Source organism: Mustela putorius, unplaced genomic scaffold (assembly GCF_011764305.1).
Source record: "Mustela putorius furo isolate JIRA1106 unplaced genomic scaffold, ASM1176430v1.1 tig00000253_pilon_pilon_pilon, whole genome shotgun sequence".
In the NCBI taxonomy this organism is placed as follows: domain Eukaryota; kingdom Metazoa; phylum Chordata; class Mammalia; order Carnivora; family Mustelidae; genus Mustela; species Mustela putorius.
Window position 1 is genome coordinate 11,480,850 of NW_025421329.1, and position 22,696 is coordinate 11,503,545.

Consider the following 22,696-nt stretch of genomic DNA (forward strand, 5'->3'; position numbering starts at 1 on the left):
GCTCTGATTATGGAAACAGAAAACTGGAAACAGAAGCAAAACATCACATGGTCACACAAAGGGACTCTCCTTGGCTGCTAAGCTAACATGTATTAGTATGGATAGCTTTGAATATTTAATGATGAGTGAAAAACACTGCAGGAAATGATGGAAAGTATAGTATTTTCTATATAAACTATAAGCACCAAAAATCTATTTTCCCAATTCTTAATAGTTGTACCCACTTGAAGGGGAGGGGTAGGAACACACACAAACAACACTCAGCTGTACATATATTTCATTTTTTCTCTCTTTTTTATTGAAGTAGAGTTGACACACAATGTTCCAGGTGTACTACATGGTGACAGGACAAGTCTATATGTTGTGCTATGCTCACCACACATGAGCTACCATCTGTCACCATACAACACTATTACAATACCATCGAATATATTCCTTATACTACACCTTTTGTCCCCACGACTTGTACATTCAAAAATTGGAAGTACATGCTACTCCTCTTCACCAGTTTTACCCATCTCACCCCATCCTTCTCCCCCCACAGCAACCATCAATTTGTTCTCTGTCTGTTTCTGCTCTTTGTTTTTTGTTTATTCATTTGTTTTGTTAGATTCCACATGTAAGTGAAGTTATAATGGTGTTTGTCTTTCTGTTTGATTTATTTCACTTAGCCTAATATTCTCCAGGTACATCCATTTTGTTGCCAATGACATAATCTCCTTTTTATGGTTGAGTAATATTACATTCTGTATATATATGAATACATATACATACATATATAAATATATATGTGTCTGTGTGTATACATATATAAATATATATGTGTGTGTATATGTGTGTATGTATATATACATTTATAAATGTGTGTGTGTGTGTTTGTATGTGTGTGCCCCACATCTTATCTATTCATTAATGAATGGGCACTTGGATTGCTTTCATACCTTGGCTATTGTAAATAATGCTGAAATAAACACAGGGGTGCATATATCTTACCAAATTAGCATTTTCATTTACTTTGAATAAATACCCAGTAGCAGAATTACTGAATCAGATGGTAGTTCTGTTTTTAATTTTTTGAGGAACCTCCCAACTGTTTTCCAAAGTGGCTGCACCAGTTTGCATTTCTACTAACAGTGCGCAAGGGTTCCTTTTTTTCCACAGCCTCACCAACACTCGTTACTTCTTATATTATTTATTCTAGCCATTCTGACAAGTGTAAGGTGATGGCTTTTGTGGTTAGCATCCTTTCATGTGTCTGTTGGCCCCCTGTATTTCTTCTTTGGAAAAATATCTATTCGTGTCTTCTGCCCATTTTTTAATTGGATTACTATGCCCAACCCCTTATTGGACATATTATTTGCAAATATCTCCTCCCATCCTTTAGGTTGCCTTTTAGTTTTGTTGATGCTTTCTTTAGCTATGATGTTTTGTTTCTTTCAAAAATAAGCAATCTTAAACAAATAGGGTAAATGGTGTCCACTTGTTAAATCTGGGTGGAAGACATACGGATGCTTATCGGATTCTACTCCTTTTCTCTACACTTGAAATATTTCATAATCTTAAAAATTCATACCAGTTGTAAAGAATAAAATCTCAGTTAGGTTTGTAACCCCTCCAGAGTGTTTGATCGCTCTTCCCTAGAACCAAAGACTGTTTAAAAGGTTATGAGCAAGAAACAAAATCCCCGAAAAGGTGGCACCATGTCAGAATGAGGAAAAGCAGAAGTCTGCAGTGTAAAGCAGAATGACAGGAGGCAGGAGGGCACCTTAGGCCCAGCTCCCAGCAGACTTGTCAGTTTTTACTCAGCACTGAGAGTTAGGAACATGGTCAACCCTCCTAAATATACTGATGTAAAAGCAGATGCTAGGAAATCCAGAGGGGTGCATTCATGTGTTTCTTATTTATTGAAAGTGCTGATAAAATGATAAACATTGTTGGGGGGGGGTGCTTCTTACAAACTGAGGAGCAAAACACAATATCCTCCAGAAGGATCCCTGCTCTATCCCATCCTCTGAGGATGAGGAAAACATGGGGCTTGGCTCAGTTGGACTCTGAAATCTGACACTTCTGGAGTAAACTGCTGCCCCCTCTTGCTGGTTTCAGGCACGATATTCACTCAAGTCCCTATTTGGTGGTCCTGGCTGCAGCCCTGCAAGTCCTCACCTAGAGAGGTTACAAAGGTTGTCCAAGGTCACCGGGTCTGAAGATGAAGATTCCTGTGTTCAAATCCAGATACAACTGAAAACAAAACCCACCCTAAGCCTCTTTCACCTAGCAGCAGCCCAGAGTCTGGATTGGCCCGGAGCAGCCTCATTGACACAAGGTCCTTGAGGAAAGGAACTTGCTCCCCCAGACTGGGAGCAATATCTCAGGGGCAGATTCCCTCCCAGACAGTCAGGAGTCACGCTCCCCCCACCAGTCTAAAAAAGGTCACCATTAAGCTACAGGAGGAAAGGTAGCCAAATCTCAAGCATGTCGCCTGCGATGAGAAAAGGGGCTCAGCCCGCTGAAAGCAAATATTAGCAACAAAATCACTCTATCTTCCCAGATTTAGGAGCTATTTAATAGCTGTGCAATTAAGCCATTTTGAATTCTCCAGATTTTTTTTTTTTTTTTTTTTTTTTTTTTTTTAGATAAAACCAACTGCCTCATTCCATTTCGTGGCACTCTTATCCTCAAGCTGCCTGGAGTAGTTTTGGCAGCGTAATTATGTTTTCTGGGAAAATATATTTTGCTGCACGAAAAGACATTTTCTCCCTGTTTATGAAGCCGTCCTGCACTTCACCTCCCAGGAGCTCATTCTCCCACAGGAGCAACAGGAAGGTGTCCCCTATACCACCACCCCCCCCCCCAGCCACCTGCCCTGCGGCTAGAGAGGTTGCTGAGGTGTCTACCCAGAGTGCTGAGGGGTCTGCCCAGGGTGTGCCCCTCGCTGGGGTTGAGGCCTTTTGTTCTGTCAGGCAACAGAGCCTGCCAACTCCCTTCCTGCCTTTCTAACTCTGAAAACCTCACTTCTCTTTTGCAAGCTCATTCTTTCCTCCTCCCTGAAGATCAGGGGCTATGGGAAGGCTTCCCGAGAAAGAAAGCAGATCTGCCTGCCCAGGAGGAAGTACAAGTGTGCTTCCTCCGGACAAATGGGAAAACAAGCACCCCAGAAGCTGAGAAGAGGGTTTAAGGTAAGAAGCCTGATATATTTATCCTTGACAAGGAAAAGATTTTCCTAGAGAGCCAGCATTCCAGTTTGAAAAGAGTTTAATTCCTCCATAGAACATTTTTCCTTATAAAATATAGTTTTGCAAGTTCTGTATTAAAAGGTCTAGAGTAGACATTTAGGCATGAACTCTCTCCCTATCTCCCACCACAGCACCACAAGAGCCTGCAGCACACAGCTCAGCTAGATTTTCTCGATTCTTCTCGAGTCCCTGGTACTCAACTGTGGTGAACAGACCAGCAGAGTGGGCCTCTCCCGGGGAGCTGGTTAGAAATGCACACTCTCAGGCCCAGCCCAGAGGCCAGAATCTGCATGTTAGCAAGTCCCCGGGGGGAGGTTACATCACAATGAGTGATTTTGTAACTCCCAAGGTTAAACATCCTCATACCCACAGCCGTGCACACCTTACTTTCTCCTTTACATTCAGGGTTGCTCTCCTCTTCCACATGCTAGGATGGCATTGTCTACTCCCACCAACCTCACGGAGTTGTTGCAAAGTAACTGAACTGTGTACAGTGTTCAATTTTGAAATAAGGACTAGGGGGATACATGGCAACATCTTAACAGGGATTTTTTTCCTGGGTGGTAAATGATTTCTCATTTCTTATTTGATCTAAAATGTAGTTTTTAAATTTCATGCTCTGAACACTTTTCTTCTGTCACCACAGCAAAAAGGATAGTTTGTTTTAAAAGCAAGTAAGTGTGAACATCAACTAACAGAGCATGAAAATGGTAAATTCCTTGTGGATGACCTGTTGCATCCAGCACCTGTGCAAACAGCTGGACCCGGGAGCCATCTGCCCAGTTTCTCCAGCTGGTAAGTGGTGACCTGCTCCCAGCTCTGGGTTCTCTAGATCCCTGACGCACTGCTGTTCCCTGTGTTCTGGAACCCTTGAGCAGAGGCACGCCCAGGTACCCTGCTTCCATCAGCCCCGATGCTATAGTCAAGCCAGCCCTTCCACCCCTCAGAGAGACACAATTGGCCCAAACCACATGCTGGCTGCTGCAAAGGTGGTCCTTCCCTTACCATAGGAGAGCTACTCAGATGTTTTCACAAGTGCATGCCGAGAGTGGAGCCCAAGTGTTCACCCCACTTAAGCGCAAGAGCTACTCTGAGAAGGAAAGGAACCCCGTTCCCAAGCCTGTGTCGGGAAGAGCGAGCTGGCTGGGGATGGGATGTGAGCAAAGCTAGCTGAGAAAGGCTGAGCAGATTGCAAAACTCTAAAACAAATGCTGGTCTGAAGCCATAGGTCTCACGAGCATAGCTGCACATTAAATCAGCTGGGAGCTTAAAATCCTAGCAGCCAGGGCAGCCTCCAAGCCAACCAAACCAGGATCTCTGGGCTGCAGCCCTGGCTTCCATGGTTTTTTCACCATCCAGGTGACCCCAATGTTAGGCTGAGAACCAGAGCCAGCCATGTTTTTCAGTCAAGGAACAGATAATGGAGATTTCAGTATAGTGAGCCACATAGGCTCTATCACAACCACTCTGCAGTTGAAGAGTGAAAGTGGTAGCAGAGGACCATGAGTGAGCAGGTGTGGCTGTGACCCAGTAAAACTTTATTTACAAAACAGCCTTGGCCTGGGCGCCAGGTGGCTCAGTCAATTAAGTGTCTGACTCTTTTTTTTTTTTTTTAAAGATTTTATTTCTTTATTTGACAGAGAGAGATCACAAGTAGGCAGAGAGGCAGGCAGAGAGAGAGGGGTAAGCAGGCTCCCTGCTGAGCAGAGAGCCCGATACGGGGCTCGATCCCAGGACCCTGGGATCATGATCTGAGCCGAAAGCAGAGGCTTTAACCCCCTGAACCACCCAGATATCCCAAGTGTCTGACTCTTGATTTCATCTCAGGTCATGATTTCACTGTTGTGAGATGGAGCCCACTCCATGTATGGCTCCACGATGGGCGTGGAGCTGCTTAATGGTCCCTCTCTCCCTCTCCTGCGCCTCTCCCCCTCCCTACTTTCTCTCTCCAGTCTCTGAAAAAAGAAAGAAAGAAAGAAAGAAAGAAAGAAAGAAAGAAAGAAAGAAAGAAAAGCATCCTCGGCCAGATTTAACCCTAAGGGCCAGCCCATCCATGGCTTGCAGCAGAGGTTTTCAGATTGAGCAAGGATCATCAGCACCCCCCCCCCCCAGAGAGCTGAGCCCACTCCCATCATGTCTGACAGAGTGGGTCTGGGGTAGGCCCAGAATTCGCATTTCTAACCAGCACCCTGAAGTTGCTGCTGCTGTTCAGAGAAGCAATGGTCAACAGTCCCTGTAAATCGTATTTATGCCATTCCATGATGGCGGAATGCCAACCACTCCCATAGTGCTTGCCTCAGGGGCTCACTTAGGAGGTGCTGGGGAGAGGGCTGCCCTACACAATCCATTCCAACTACCCCTCCGTCCAGCCGTCTGCCTCCACCAGTGCTGCTCCAGGCCAGCGACAGGCTTGGGAAGAGAAGAAAGCCCTGACAGCTCCCCTCGGCTGATGCCCAAGGTGTGTCCTGCACCAGCCCCAGGAAGAACTCGTTCCATGTCAGATGAGTTGGCTCTACCCTTTGACTCAAAACAGCCCGTTTCAGCCCTGTCTGCTGGAAGGTCCAGAGGGCAGACCTCCCTAGGCAGCAGTCCCCTGTCCTGAACTGCCTGCCAGCCGGACACCTAGAAATACCCATCTCTCCATACTTCACTCTCCAATACCTTCCAACATTTTCAGAAAACAGCTTCATCGTCACAGGCAGGAGTGAGAGGAAACACACCATGACGAGCTCACATAACATCGGCAACAGCCATAATTCAGTAGGAACCATACCCAGGGCTAGTGATCCAACAGGCTTTTCAAAGACTTTTTTTTTTTTTAAGTTATTTAAAGGTAGTATGTCTTTAAAGCAGCAAAATTGAAAGGGCAGAGTCTTCCAAACATGCCCTGCACCCACACATATACAATCTCCCTCACAAGGGGTCTGCACACGGTTCGCCCATAGTATTATACAGTCTCTGGTTTCGGACAAAGGTAAAATGACACAGACATCATTACAGCATCGTATGAAGTAGCTACATGGCCCTAAAAATCCTCTGTGGTCCTGCTATTCGTCTTCCTTCCCCCATCCCACCCTTGGCAACCATGGATTCTTTTACTGTCTCGGTAGTTTCACCTTTTCCAGAATGTCATAGAGTTGGAGTCACACAGCATGTAGCCTTTCAGATTGATTTCTTTCACTAAATACGCATCTGAGCTTCCTCCATGTCTTTTCATGGCTTGATAGCTCATTTCTTTTTATTGCTGAGTAATATTCCACCATCTGAATTACCTTTTCACCTACTGAAGGACATCCTGGTTGTTTCTAAGTTTTTACAATGATGAATAAAGCTGCTCTAAGCATCCATGGGCAAGGTTTTGGGCAGACATAAGATTTTTGCTTCTTTGGGTAAATACCAAGAAGCACAATTGATCTTACGGTAAAAATATTTCTAGTTTTGCCAGAAACTGCCAAACTGTCTTCCAGTGTGGCTGAAGCATTTTGAATTCCTACCAGCAGTGAGTGAGAGTTCCTGTGTCTCTAGAGGACCCCTTGGAAGAAGGGCGTTCCCAGGGAGTCCCCCTGTCAGGAACCACATGCCTGCTGCTCTGAGGGCATGGGGTTTCCAGCACATTCTCATCTGCCTGCAGGTCAGCCACCCCCAGGTCCTGTGGGTCCATTGAGAACAGACTCTGGCACAGATAAGCCCTAGAGAAGTAACTGATAGGATCCCAGTGGTCTCCTATATTGTTACTATGTAGGGGCTGGCTTTCCAAATAGGGAAACTGAGGCTGACACACATCCAGAGTAGGTGGAAGCTCCAGGTTTCACCCATGCCTCCTGTGTGACTCTAGGCCTACTGATGCCCATCATTCTTTGGGCCCCCAGTAGCTGCTCAGTAAACATTGGTAGAGCAGGTGGCCAAGGAATAGATGAAGCATGGTTGGCTTGACCCCAAAACCCACTTTCTACCAGTGAACATTGCTTCCAGCCAGCCCAGCTTCAGATCCTTGGGAGAGTGGACTCCCTGCTTGCTTCCCTGCCTTGTGGTCTGCTTCTTCCTTGTGTGTGGGAGCCAGTCTTTCCTGTGCAGTCTGCCAGGCTCTAAACAGGATGGCCCTCAACAGTCAGCTCTGTGGCACCAGTGCATCAGCACGAGGCTTGGTGTTGGGTCACACCAAGCCCTGCATTCCCAAAGAGGCTCTGCAACAAGACAGAAGTGTCAGAACAATCCCAAATGCCACAAGTCTCCAACAGTGTCAGCTATTTGGAGCAACTGTCCCCTCGCATGACTTCAGCTGATCCATGATGACTCCAGGCAGTTGGTCCATCAAGGGCCACCAGAGTGTCACTTCTTCTCCCTGCAGAAGCATCTTCCCTTCTGACAGCTGGGCCTTCACTGTCTCAGGCCTGGTGCAGACCCAGGGACATCCCCTGCCTTGTGTGACCCAGTACAGACTCCCTTTTCCACTCTCATTAAGTTCACGGTTTGCCAGGACCTCATCCTTAAAGCGCCACCTGGAAGACAGTGCAGTTCATTTCATGGAGCCCTTCTCCAAGATCCCTGATGGCCCCACAGCCCAGCAACAGCTTTCTGAGCTTGAGAAGACCTGAGCCAGCTGGGGCGGAGGGCAGAGAGGGAGGGGAGTGAATGGGCCACACAGAGAACAGAAGGGAGAAAGTGCAGCAGCCCCAGACTTCTTGCCCTCGGTGGCCCAGTTGTGGGATGTCCCACATGTCTGAGAGGGGGGTGGGGTGACCTCAGGGGTCTCTACACAGTTAGGATATAGCATACAGGAAGTAATGCCCCTGAGCAGCTATTTTGGACAAAACACTGTGTTTTCTTACCTAGAAGTATCAAAAGCAGGTGTCCTGTAGACTTCCTCCTAGCAGTGGTTCTGGACCTTGACTACACAGTGGGATCACCTGGCAAGCCCAGGCCCCCGCAGGGAGCCTGCTGTGGTTGATCTGGATGTAGCCCAGACTTGAAAGCCACTGGCACACAGCCCTCCCCCTGTGCCAGTGGGAATGCGCCTCCATGTGTAAGGGGTGGGGCAGGTCCACTAGTGAGGGCTTTGTGGGGAAATGATGGGGGGCCAAAGTACAGAAGGGAGAATGAAGATGTGTGCTGGAATGTGGGTCAGAAACAGAAACTGGAAAGGCTGGGGATTGCTGCATGATCCCCACTCATGTGGAAAATAATAGCATATCTTAGGCTGTGTAGATGAGTCCTCTGACTCTAAGATCCTACAGGTGGAAATGGCCAGACAAGCACTTCCCAGACCTACCTACCCATGGACTAAAACAAGAACCTCAAGATAAAATGCAACATCAATCACCAATGGCACTAGGAAGCCACCTGGTGCAGGTAGACATCAGCTGGACACTGACAGTTGGAGGAAGAGAGGCACACGGCAGCCTTCCATGCCCACAGCTGCCGTCGGACCAGGCTCCTCCCGTACGAGGAGCGACCGCAACTACAACAAGGGCACCAAAGGCCAGGGGACAGTGTCAGTGCACCCACAATCCCAGAAGTTTCAGAAAGGAGAGGGCCAGAAGGCAGAGCCCGATTCCATGCATAGCACCTGATACCCCTGAGCCTGAACCTCAGCTCCCATCTCTGCTTCTTGGGTCTTCCTGTCCATAAACCGCCATCTTTGTTCTCCTTCATAGGCATGCACATGCTGACATATGTGCACATACAGTAATACTATACACAAAACATGCACAGATGCAAGCATGCTACATGCATTCACACACACCATACACGTCAGACTCTACACACACCACACAAAAGCACAGATACAGACAGACATACTCCCCAAGGCCCCTGTGTCTATCGCTGACTCTACTAATGTTGTAGAGCAAAGGAGAGAACTTACATTTCAGAGCCAGGGGACTTGGTTCTTCACGGCAGGAAAGCACTCAGGGCTTCACCCAGCTCTGCCTCCTGCCTTGCTCAGTTGGCACCACTCTCTCTAACCCCCTGCCCCTTCCAGGGTCACAGCCATTCCTTGTGCAGTATGGTTTATTACCACTACATCTTCCCTTTCCAACCCACATGTTGGAGCTTTCACTTTCACCTCAGAGTCCTCCCAGCCCTCCTTCCCCAGAAAAGGAACCACATCCACCCAGCACTGGGAAGGGGCACATAGAGCACCTCCGCAAGCCTTTCTCAGTGCACTCAGGTTCCCATACTGGGTACACTGCAGAGGGAGCCCCCAGAGAGGCCACACAGGGAAAGAGGCAGTATACTGGCTAGCCCTGCTGCTCCCTCCAGCTCCATCCCACTAGGTCTCAGAGTGGCTTGGGGCCAGACTCACATCCCCGAGCCCACCCAGGGCCTGAGAGGGAAGAGCAGAGGGTGATGGTCACTGTTTGGATCACTACAGTCAGGATGGTGGGTTACACTGCACTAGGTCATCTCAGAACCTGCAACCGGTTCCAGGACTCCATGGCCCCACATGGATGTCCCTGGGAGCATGGGCAATGCTTCCTTTGACTTTATATGTCTAGGAAACAGTCAACAGCAGAAAGAAAGGGAGGGAGAGGGGAAGGAAGGGATGGAAGGACTGAGGCAAGCAGGCAGTCAGGCAAAAAGAGAAGAGAAAGTTCACTGAACTGGAAAAATTCCCAGTCACTTGCATTTGGGAAGACCTCGTCTAAAACCCAGCCATGTCTTAAGCCTATCTCCCCTTCAGGTACCCAAAGGGCTCAAGGGCCCAATCCAAGCCAAGTGCCCCTCCTCATCATCCATTTTTGAACAGCTCCGTCCTAGGGAAATAAAGGTCAGCAGGAGGTCAGGGTCTTGCTTAGGTCCCAAACCCACCACCTCAGACTGATGGTACTGTCCCTTTTGACCACCAGAACAGGACATGATTGCCCAGATATCTATAGCAGAACTTCCCAGTCACCTGCAGCAGCATCCTCTGCTCTGCCGACCATCTCTGTTTCCTGGGTCTTCCCATCTAAGTCCTGCCATCTTTGTTCTCATTCACAGGCACACAGAGCGGGGGGAGGCTGCAGCCTGAGATATGGGTCACTGCTCCACTGAGGCATAGCTCTTTATCCGTGTGTCCCCTTCACAAATGATGTAAGCCAAATCCTGCAGAAGTGGCACATGAACGTTTTTGTATAAAGGTCCCAGGTCCTGAGAACCCCAAAGCAAAAATACAGTAGTGCCTATTCTCATCTGTAATGTATATTTGATCAAAACCCATTCACCCAAGATGCACCCAAAGATTTGTGCACAGAGATGTTCACCACAGAACTATTTATCTGTAAGAAAACTTACAAACAACGGGCTGTACAAATGAGTTACATGCAAGAAATTACTTTACAATATAAAAATGATGCATTCCATGAAGAATCATTGAAGCTACATGTTTATAGTATATGCATTCTTCTGGGTATACTATACTTCAAAAAAAATTAAACTTTTAAAGAATACTTCATGACATGGATAATTAGTAACAGTATAATGATAAGAAACAATTGCATATACAATGTGAGGCAAATTTTAAATATCTATAAATGCTTAAATATATATATATATACACACATACACACACACACACACATACATATGTGTGTGTGTGTGTGTCTTTATTACTGAAAGAAAACCATGGAAATATTACGAGAGAACTGTGGGTAGTGAGACTATACACAAGTTTTCTTATATTAATTATACTCTGTAGTATAACAATTCAGATTTTCTACATAAAATATTATCACTTGTATAGATAATTAAGAGAAAGAGAGGGAGAGAGAGAGAGCAGATTGATAACTAGATGATATACACAGGATGGAATTCTATTCAACCTTAAAAAGAATGGAATTCTGCCATTTGTGACAGAGTAGGTGGATCCTGCATTCACTGGGTGGCTCAGTCAGTTAAGCATCTGCTTTCGGCTCAGGTCATGATCCCAGTGTCCTGGGATCCAGTCCCACATCAGGCTCAGTGGGGAGCCACTTCACTCAGTGGGGACTCTGTCTGCCGCCCTGCCCCTGCTTGTTTTCACTCTCTCTCTCTGACAAATAAATAAAATCTTAAGGGAAAAAAAAAAGTGTGGGTGGACCTGAGAGTTCTAAACTGAATGAAATGAATCAGAGAAAGACAAACACTACATGATTTCACTTGTATGTGGAGTTTAAAAAACAAAAACAAAAACAAAAAAAACACACACAAAAAACCCTCATACAAAAAGAGATCAGACGTGTGGTTTCCAGAGGCGGGGGCAGTGGGGAAACAGATGAAGGGGGTCAGAGGTACAAATTTCCAGAAGAAGATATGTAAATATTGTGGATATAACGTACAACATGAGGACTATAGTTAACGCTGCTGTTGGTATATTTGAAAGTGACTAAGGTTGCAAATTCTAAAAGTACTCATCAAAAGAAAAATACATTTCTTCTTGTTCTTTTTTTTTCTTTCATTTTCTCTTATTTATTTATTTATTTATTTATTTATTTTGCATCTGTAGGAGATGATAGGTGTTAACTAAACTTATCATGGTCATCACTTCACAACACATGTGCACCTTACATTTGCACAGTGCTGCATGTCAACTACATCTCAGTAACACTGAAAGAAAAACAAGCTAACAAACAAAAATCTGTGGTTTGGTTTTCTCTGAAGTTCTTCAACAGTTCTCCACTCAGAAGGGCCGAGCCTCCTGTCTTCAGACCTCCACTTGCCTTTGGCCAGGCTGTGTTCGCTCACAGTCTGCTTGCTTCTCTCTCCGTGACCTGGGTGGTGTAGCCCTGCCCTGCACACCTGCCTGCTGTGTTCTAAGGACGAGTTACCCCCGCCAGGCTCCAGCTCAGAGACCCTGCTGGTAGCTGGCTGGAATTGCACGGTGCTGGGGTGGGCTGTGTGCTTCCATAGGGGGCCAGGAGCTGGCTCTCCAGCAGCTAATCCAGCCATGAGGCCCAGCAACCAGTTCAGTCTCCAGGCAGGAAGGTTCAGATTCAATCAAGATGTATTTGATCCCTGCTAGGATCAGTTCTCGAAGAAGAAAATGCATTCAGAATACTTGGACCCCAGTCCTACAAAACGGGCTCTGATAACAATTTTCTCTAGAAACTCTTGATGCTGAATCTCCAGGGAACTCACCCGTTGGCACGGTGCACGGTAAACAGGGCTTGAGGCCTGGAGGATATCACACATGAAAAGTAAGTAATTGAGGGGAGGGAGACAAACCATAAGTGACTCTTAATCTCACAAAACAAACTGAGGGTTGCTGGGGGGAGGGTTTAAGAGAAGGGGTGTGGGGTTATGGACATTAGGGAGGGTATGTGCTTTGGTGAGTGTTGTGAAGAGTGTAAACCTGGCAATTCACAGACCTGTACCCCTGGGGATAAAAATATATGTTTATAAAAAATAAAAATTTAAAAAAAAGAAAAAAGGAAAGTAAGTAATTGAGAACAGAGGATCTCCTGAGAGTTGTTTGAAACACATCTGAAACATGTCATTTAAGAAATGACAAGGTGCTGGGTGCCTGGGTGGCTCAGTGGGTTGAGCCGCTGCCTTCGGCTCAGGTCATGATCTCGGGATCCTGGGATGGAGTCCCGCATCGGGATCTCTGCTCGGCGGGGATCCTGTTTCCCTCTCTCTCTCTCTGCCTGCCTCTCTGTCTACTGTGAACTCTCTCTGTCAAATAAATAAATTAAAAAATCTTTAAAAAAAAAAAAAAAGAAATGACAAGGTGCAGAGCAAGAGAGAACACTGGAGAGAAAAGGGGAAGAATTAAAAAAAAAATTCTGAACAGTAAAAAAAAAGTCATGCAGATAAATTTTAAAACTCCGTTTTTAAAATGAGTTAGTAGAAAAGCATGGTTGGGCTGCAGTGAGATAAGAGTATTACTACCCATGAGGCTGAAAAACGAGTTAAGCAACAGCATCCAGGGCTTGCAGACACAAGGACACAGACACTCACCCATGGCTTGTGAATTCCTACAGCTTTGTGAGGAAGAAATCTGCAGTTGCTGTTAAGTTTTGAAATACACGTACTCCGTGACCCAACTATCTCACCGTTGGAATTTATCCCACAGGAAAACAGCAACAGACTTCCCAGACAGAGCTATAGGCTCAGTATTGTCCTTGGCTTGCTGGTGTGCTTGTTTCAAGCATCGTTTGAGGCAGCTAGACTCTGGAAACAACCTGAATGTCCAGCGGGAAGCAGAAGTGAAACTCATTAAAAAGAGAGGTGGTTGAATCAGTGGTGGCATATTCATTCTCTGGAATATTAAGTAGCAACCAAAGAAAAAGGCTCAGATCTCTGCCTACGGCCTCTGTGGATCCACTCACATTGTTTTGTTTTTGTTTTTTTGTTTTTGTTTTTGTTTTGCAACACTTTATTTTGTCCTTAATTTCCATTTCGTAAGTCTGTGTTAAAATATAGACTTATATATATTTCTAAAGAGGCACAGCCTGCATATAATTTTAAAATGGCATAACAAAATGGTCTGAGGAAAAAAAAAACAACAACATGGTTTTGTTTTTGATATTTTTGTGTAGGGGCCATTCCTGGAACTGATTCGACATGCAGGGATCCTCTGGGGTCCTGGTAGTGTCCATGCTCAGCCTGAGGTCAGTCTTACTTGTGTAAGTGCTGACTGCGGTTTCAACCGTCATGTAGGGCACATGTATTAGATGTTCTTCAAGAGTGCATGTCAAATCTAATAAGTGAGTTTTGGCACTGCATGTGAAATCAGTTTCCCAAATCACAAGATATTGTTCCTAAATCATAATCATAATTCGGTTTTTCCTGGTAAAGTGTAAAAAAAAAAAATCAAAATAGGGAAAAGTAAAACATCATCTGGTGGAGAAATCTACCAAACATTTGGGCCCCCAGCAACCCTTTCAGTTCTGTGATACCTATGCTAGCCTTAGCCTTTCTTTTTTCAGTTTTTATCACTTTTACCCATTTCTCTCACCCATCCCTCACCCCTGGCAACTTACCAATCTCTTCTCTGCATCTATGAGCCTTGTTTTCCTTTTAGATTTTATATATAGGTGAAATCAGACACTATTTGTTTTCTCTGCCTTATTCTTTTAGCATTACAGTCCATCCATGTTGTTGTCAATAGCGAGATTTCACTTCTTCTTCATGGCTATATTCCATCATAGATATGACCACATCTTCCTTATCCATTCATCTGTCAATGCACATGGGTTGCTTCCATGTCTTGGCTATTATGAATAATGCCACAGTGAGCATGGAAGGGCAGATATTTTTTTGAGTTAGTGTTTTCATTTTCTTCAGGTAAATAGCCAGAAGTGGAATTACAGAGTCAAATCGTAGTTCTATTTTTAATTTTTTGAGGCACCTCAATAGTGGTGCACCAGTTTACAGTCCCACCAACAGTGTGCAGGATTATCTTTGCTTCACATCCTCACCAACACTTGTTATATCTTGTCTTTTTTATAATAGTCATTCTGACAGGTCTTTTCATGTACCTGTTGGTCAATTTATGTTAAACGAAAAGAATAGTTTCTGGAGTCCATAGCGGGGTACCCTTTAAGTAAAATTAAAAAAAAAAAATCTCGTGCATATGTATATGTTTGTAAGAGCATGGAAAGAGATGTGGGAAGATGTATAGCAAGCTACCAACACAGGTTACCTTGGGGTGAGGAGTGTCTGCATACTTGTGTGTGTGTGTGTGTGTGTGTGTGATGAGACTAATTTAAAATCCTCAAGTTAAAATGTCAGCTCGAAGAGTCTAACTACACCTCAATCACAAAAGTAGAATGCAATCATCAAAATTTTTTAAAAATTAGCTTATGAAGACAGCACTTAGATAATGAAAAGACAAACCACAGACTAGGAAAAACTATGTATGATGCATACATGATAAATGATATATATCCAGAATATATAAAGAAATACAGATCAATCATAAAAAGATAATCCAATTTTAAATTGAGCAAAAAGCATGAAAAAATGTTTCACAAAATAAGATGCATGGAATAAGTATATGAAAAGATGCTCAACATCATTAGTTATCAGAAAAATGCAAATTCTAACCACAGTGAGATGCTCTTCTGCACCCACCAGAATGGCTAAAATTAAAAGACTGACAGTGTCAAGTGCTGACAAGGATGTGGAGCACCAAGAACCCAGGCACCCCACTTAGGAGTGAATAATGGCACAGCCACTTTGGAAAACAGCCTGGCAGTTTTTTATGAACGTAAACATAGTTACCCAATGATTCCACAGTGCCCGACCAAGGGAAATGAAAACGTAAGTCTGCACAATGAACACATTATACAAGAACATCTATAGCAGCATTTTTCATGACAACAAAACCTGGGAAAATGTCTTTGTACATCAACAAGTAAATGAACAAACAAAAGGTGGTCTATTCATAGGATGGAATACTCCCCCCAAAAAATGAATGCACAAGCCATGCACGTACCTGCCTTCAACCTCAAGAATATTATGACACACAAGAAGTGGGCTTGGAGTATCACCTCTATGATTCGGCTGACGTGAAGTTGACGAGCCTGTGGTGAGGAACCAGAATGCTGGGGGCCTAGGGAGTGGGCACACACCATAGAGGGTGAAATGCTGTCTCCACTGGCTGCTGATTACCCAAATGCTTGAATTTGTCAAAGATCATGAAACTGTCCACTGATGGCCTTACATTCAAGTCACCCACAGGAATTTTGTCTCAATCAAATCAAACATCATCATTTGGATTAATCTGGATGGAGCCAAGGCAAAGCCAAGGGCCCGGGTCTATAGCCAGAGCAGGCCAAGGCACACATCCCCCCGCCCCCGCACCCCCATGCCGGCCTTTTCTGCAGGGCTTCATCACCTGGGTTCTCAGCATTGTGTATTCCAGGTCTGGATTTTCAGCGCATTCCTCAATATTTCTTTTCTCATTTCTCCATAGCCTCCCACCCCTGCTCCTAGGGCACCATGTGCTAGAGGCTCTTCTGTTTCATGTTTTCCCACCCCCAACCCACTACTGACACCTTTGTCTGTCATAAATTTCCCCAGAGCAGGTGTCGAAAGGCAGTTTCCAGGGAGCATGATCAGGATGTGAGGCCAGGAGGAGAGGCTAAGATGGGAGGCAGGCTGGTAGCCACCACAGGGCACTGGGCTCCATGCACTGGGGCTCTGAGACTGGGAAAGTGCACCTCTGAAGGCTGTTGCCCCCCAGCCCTTCCAACCTTGTAGGCAGAGACACAAAGAGCTGTGAGTGCCTCGCAGGATGTGGCCCCTGGAGGGGCTGCATGCTGAGGCATCCACCACCCCATGACAGCCGGCTTCCTGTCCTACCCCAGAGGCCAGACCTGCACAGACTTCAGCCCATCAAACCAATGGAAGCCAGCTCTGGCCAAAAAGATGCCCCCCACACCTGGCCTCCTCAGCAGCAGGATTCCTGCCCACACTTTCAAAAGGAGGAAAGGGGGTTCCTGAAACAGGGGTGGACATATGCTGCACCCAGCTTCCGAGTGATGGTTGGGACCTGAATTCAAGTCCTGGACACCATGTCCGTGCTCTCGAAGGCCACCACCAAGGTCATAGATCCAAGCTCAGACCCCTCACTTTTTTTTTTTTAAGATTTTTTTTTTTTTAATGTATTTGTCAGAGAGAGAGAGAGAGCACAGGCAGACAGAGTGGCAGACAGAGTCAGAGGGAGAAGCAGGCTCCCTGCCGAGCAAGGAGCCCAATGCGGGACTCGATCCCAGGATGCTGGGATCATGACCTGAGCCGAAGGCAACCGCTTAAACAACTGAGCCACCCAGGCATCCCAGACCCCTCACTTTTCTGGTGCAGCGAAACTGACTAAAACTTCAATGTGCCCTCCTGTATGGAACATGCTGGATCACTAGTTGGTGCAAACACATCCTGAATGGCCTTGTTAATCACTATCTGGGGAATGTAGAGATCTTGCCCTCCCTCTATGTGCCCATCAAGCAAAATGTGCAGAAGAATTTGCTTTTTTTTTTTTTCAGCATTCAAGGATACGGGCTCTGAAGGACGGCCAACCTGGAATGTAGACTTTAATCTCCTTGGAGAGCTGGCCCTACAAGGAGGGAGCAGCTGCAGACAGCCACTAGGCTCAGTTGCTGGACTATACAAGCTTGCTGCATGTAGATCCCAGCAGCAGATGCTCTGTCCAGCTGGGCTCTCTGTAAGTTCCCTCACCACCTACATCTTGATTACTGTCTCCCGGTCTTTTCTCTGGCCTCACGGGAGCATCACCTACTCTAGCCTTAGAGTCTGCTGGGGTGCACACCCCCACCCAGAGAAGAACATCCCTCTATTATCACCTCTGATGGAGAGGAACTGCCCTCCAGCTGGAGCCCATAACATGATTTAATTCACTTCGGTGTCTGCGCAGAGCTTCTGCCTTCATTACCTCGGCCCCAAACATCAGAGTAAATTAGCCACGGGGGAAGGCTGCAGGCTGCAGAAGGTAATAAAACATATTGACACTGGCAAGAGTTAATTAAAGCTTTCACAAGAGTTCGCTCAAGAAGGCCCCTTGAGTTCAAGCCAAACCCCAAAAGCATGGGGAAATTGATGAAATTCACACCTATCCCCAGCCTGGCCATCTAGGTGAGTACTAATAAGCCATTGACAATTAACGCAAGTTTACTCCTTCTTAAATAACTTAATTTGCAAAAGCACAGTGTGAAAGACAGCATCCCCATTCTGCAGACAGAGGCAAAGGCAGTCTTAGAGATACACGCTTGTTTTTTTAGAGAACACTTTAGCTTTGGGCAGAGAGGAAATAAATAAAACAAAAGGTCACCTGGTGCACCCGTTCATTCAGGTTGAATGATGATGCTTCTCTTTGGGGGCATGGCCAGGACCCCATCCCCGGACAGTCAGTAGAGCCAATGGACACCAGGTTGAGAGGAGAAACCAGGAAGCCACTGGGAGAATGTGAGCCACACCTGCAGGCACGCAACGCACAAGGGAACCACACACAGGACAGGAGCAAGTTGCCACAGGGAAAGCACCTGCCATACCCCACAGCCACTGGCTGTACTTGGGGCCACCAGGAGTGGGGTGGGAAAGACTGGGAAACTTCAGAACAGAACCATGTTTCCAAACCCATTACAAAAGGACATCAAGACTCTGTCTACCTGGTTATTTTAGGGATTAACTGTACCTCTAAGTTGCTGTGTAAGCTTAAACCAGCAATTCTCAAAGTGGGGGCCTAGATGAGCTGTGTCAGACATACTTGGGAGTTGGTTAGAAGTGCACATGCTCGGACCCTGCCAGCCACCTTCCAAATGGAAAGCCCTGAAGGAGTGCCTAGCCACCAGGCTCCAACAACTCCAGGGAGTGATGACTGTCTGTTCTTCTCAGTGCCTTTCTTTTGAACAGTCACACTGAGGAGGGCCCGAAATTGGGTCCCTGGCATAGAAGGGAACTTGGTGACAGCTAGAGTAGATGTAATGGGGAATCGTAGCAGGTAGTGAGTTTTCCATCTCCAAGGGAGTTTAAACAGAGACCAGTCATTGGGCAGAGAGGAATCCCCAGGATTCAACATCCGCTGAAGCATGGCTTACTTTGTGTTGCACAGACACAGTAAGACAAACTGATGGATGGACAGATGGATCCTAAAGCAAATGTAAAAAAAAAAAAAGTTACGTGTGGAATGAATGAGGAGGTGGGCATATGAGTGTCCATTGAACAATCTGTTCAACATTTCTGAAAAATTTTACAATAAAGTGTGGGAAGAAATCAAATGAAGAACTTAATGTAATAACCATCTTTTGATCCTGGGCTGTGGTTCTCAAACACTAAGTCCTGTAAATGCAGTCAGCCACAGGGTTGGATCCCAGAGGTTTTGGTGGCGGGGGGCAGTAAAACACCTCAGCAGATTACTCTGCAAGAATAAAGATCACTAAAGATGGGACAAAGGTGAGGGAAGTGGTAAAAACCAACCCCTAAATTCTCCCACACAGAGGGGCTTGTTCAGGAAGGACCAAATTAGAATCCAGGAATTGCAATCTGGAGATTTTTTACAAGAACCACGGAAAGTAATGGTAGAAGGAAAGCCACTGATATGTTATCTGTGGTTCCATGTCAGCATCAAGCCAAATGAATGACACCTGAGAGCTACAGATGCCGGAGAGAAGATACACCCAGGGCACATAATTAATGCAGTAGTACACGAATCACCAGATGCAGAGGGTGACTGTGGCAGAGACGCCATCTCCATCCATCCATTTAAGTCAGCAATTATTCCATGACAAATGCAGAGAGTAAAAAGGAGGCCAATCAGGACCATGGGGCAAGTATGTCTAGTGGGTGGTCGGCCTGAGAACTGCACCACTGTGCGTGAGGGTTTACCTGGATCCCCAGGAGCTTTGCTCATTCTCTTGGGGCTCCTGGGTAGCTCACTCGGTTAAGCATCTGACTTTGGTTTGGGTCATGATCTCAGGGTGCTGGGATCGAGCCCTGTATCAGGCTCCCTGCTTGCTGGGAAGCCTGCTTCTCCCTCTCTCTCTGCTGCTCCCGTATTTATTCTCTCTCTCTCAAAAGAAAATTTTAAAATATTTAAACAAAATAAAATAAATTCTCACTCCCAGCTCCACACCCAGATCCACTGAATGGGGATTCACTGAAAAGAAAATAGGCTGCCTTTTTCCCAAGGTTGTAGGCCTACTGTAATGAGCGGCCACTGTAAGAACCAAGAATCCCCCTGAAAGTTACCTTGTCAGAAGAAGGTGCTCTTGGGGTCCCATCCACATCCCAGTGCCTCAGTGCAGACAGAAGGTGGCTGCAGGCACCAAATCTGCCCTGGGTACTCTGACCAGTACTGTGACAGCCCTCACCATGACCCTACAGATCCCTCTCTATCCAGCACACTGGTTATGAGACCCCCAGATGCCCAACAAGAACTTGCTCATTAGCTCCCCGCCCCCCGAATATTGTGTCCCTGCTTCACTCTTCTAGCCACTCTTCTAGTCTTCTGGTGTGGAAATAAGACTACCAAAAGCAACATTTTCAGAGCTTGTGATGACAAGGGAGGTAAGCCACCATCTCCTGCATGTGGCAGAGACAGGAACATAAGCCAGGGAGCAGGAGAGCTTTATGACAGGAAAAAGGGAAGGTTTCAGGTTGGACTGGGGATGTGGCAGGGCAGGCAGATGATCAGATGTAGGGCATCCATGGGGCTGGTTAGGGAAGCCTATCAGCTTTCTTTCTGGTTGATGCTAAGTTGGATACAGGGACAAAAATTAGGGAAATTGGCAGTTATTGACCAAGGTTGACAGTTGGGCTAATTGCTACAGAGGCTGTGGGCTGGTGTTGCAAGCTCTGGGTCAGGATTCCATTATCACTAACGGTGTGGCCACTGTCCATCATGTGAACGTGTCTCTGACTACAATTGCCTCCCTGATACTCTGGGTACACCCCAACCTTTGTCTTCGGTTCTGTTGCAGGGACTCAGCACAGGATCCTCCCTGAAGGAGAAGAATGAAGGCTGAGTGGTTTGTGAGACAGCTGAGCTGGGGCATGCCCCTGGGGCCTCACCATCTCATGGCCTGCCACCTTGCAGGCTGCAAGGGTGCACATCCAGTGGTGGTGGTGGGGGGTGCTCAGCCCTAAGCTTGGCAGCAAAAAACAGAGATCTTCCTCTTCCTGACACATTCCGGAGCTAACAGGGCAATGGCCCCCAGAGATGCCCAGGCCCTAACCATGAGGTCAGTTTGTGGATGTGATTAAGGATGGTGAGGTGGAAGCGGGGGGTGAGAGATTGCCCTGGTTACACCTGTGATCCGTCAGCATAATCACACAAATCCTTAAAGGGCAGAGAATCTGGCTTTGGTCAGAGAGATGTGAAGAGGGAAGACAGGTCAGAGAGATGGCTATCCTTATCAGTCAGCAGCCCACATGTCCCTGAGATGGCACTGGGCTCTGGACTCCAAGGCATCCAGCCTTGTGCTTTTTCCTTTTCATCCTCTCTGGTGCCATCCTCTTCCAAGGATCTCCCAGCTCCAAACCCCCAAGGTCGAGGCTATCCCTTGCACATGAGAGCCTGATTCAAGGAGCTGCACCTTATGGGGGCATCTCAGCAGGGCAGGTCGGCGACAATTTAGGGTAAACACACCGTCAATCTACACAGGGCCCTTGGCTCTCCCGGTGCCAGATAATAGGTCACACAGCTGTCACTGTTCTGCCAGGTGAGGCTTAAACAGCCTCACCGATGACTATGGAACAACTCATTCTCCTGGGCTACCCAAGTGGGCAAAAGCAACATTTTCAGAGCTTGTGATGACAAGGGAGGTAAGCCACCATCTCCTGCATGTGGCAGAGACAGGAACATAAGCCAGGGAGCAGGAGAGCTTTATGACAGGAAAAAGGGAAGGTTTCAGGTTGGACTGGGGATGTGGCAGGGCAGGCAGATGATCAGATGTAGGGCATCCATGGGGCTGGTTAGGGAAGCTTATCAGCTTTCTTTCTGGTTGATGCTAAGTTGGATACAGGGACAAAACCACTCATTCCCCTGGGCTCAGGCAACCCCAAGAGTGACCCAATGATCCAGGACCACATGATGAAGCCTGGACTGGCCTCCACTGTCCCCAGCTATAGCCACAGGGAAGCAGCATGACTGTCCTAAGAAGGAGCACCCCAACACCCACATGCCACACCCTTGCTGGTGCCCTTCCTCTAGCTCTTGCCCCTCTTCTCTCCTTCCAAGAGAGCTCCGCCCTAACCATCAGAATCCAACTTCAATATCGCTTCTATGGAGATAGCGCAGCCCATCTATTATGGAAGAGTTCCCTGGGGAGCCAATGAGATGGTGCTGGGTGAGCAGCAGCCTGGCGGAGAGTGAGGGCAGCTCAGGAGCAGTGATGGGAGTGCAGAGATGTCATGCCATGGGCCAAGGGGAGGCAGGCTGCCCCTGGGAAAGGGTGTGGCCCTGTCCCCGTCAGCTCTCTTCAGTCAAGGATTACCACCCCCAGGCATGGGGAAGTGGGTACCATTGGGGGCCCTGTGCCCACGGAGCAGCCCAGGCAGAGAGAGCAACTCCACCCTCTGCTTCTGCTGGCCAGGCTTGGGCCTGACACCTTCAGGACAGGCTCGATGGCTCTGCAGACAGAGCTCTGGTCTCCAGGCATCCTGCTGGATCTAATGGAGGGAGGGCGCCTGCTTCAAAATGCTCATGCATACCTTGCCATCACAGCGACACAGCCAGGTGAGGAATCCCATCCCCACACAGGGGAGCATGTATCAGGACTTCTCAGGACATATATGCACAAAACATAAGGGTGAGAGGAACAAAGAAAACACCTCCCATCCTGTCAGTACCAGGCGCTGCTCCTGCTCTGGTAACCGAACCAGAGCCCTGGGGCTGACCAGAATGGGTGGCTGATGAGGCTGACCTACCAGGGTTCTGAGCTCCACAGCTCCAAGCTGAGAGCACCCCCAATCCACACAGGAGAACCAGTAGAAAGAGCTGGCATCTCTGTTCTACAAAGTTCACTGGCTACAGACAAATAAGG

The 22,696-nt window shown here is 46.9% G+C and overlaps 1 long non-coding RNA gene across 2 annotated transcripts; it reads left to right on the forward strand.

Moving 5' to 3' along the window:
* Positions 1-3,621: 3,621 nt before the first annotated feature.
* LOC101671925 lies at positions 3,622-13,422 on the forward strand. Of its 2 annotated transcripts, none has more exons than XR_001179732.2 (4): positions 3,622-3,708; positions 3,880-4,028; positions 12,297-12,388; positions 13,175-13,422. It is a non-coding gene; the product is annotated as an uncharacterized LOC101671925 (long non-coding RNA). The 2 variants fall into 2 exon arrangements; XR_006606305.1 differs by having other exon boundaries at positions 13,267-13,422.
* Positions 13,423-22,696: the final 9,274 nt, after the last annotated feature.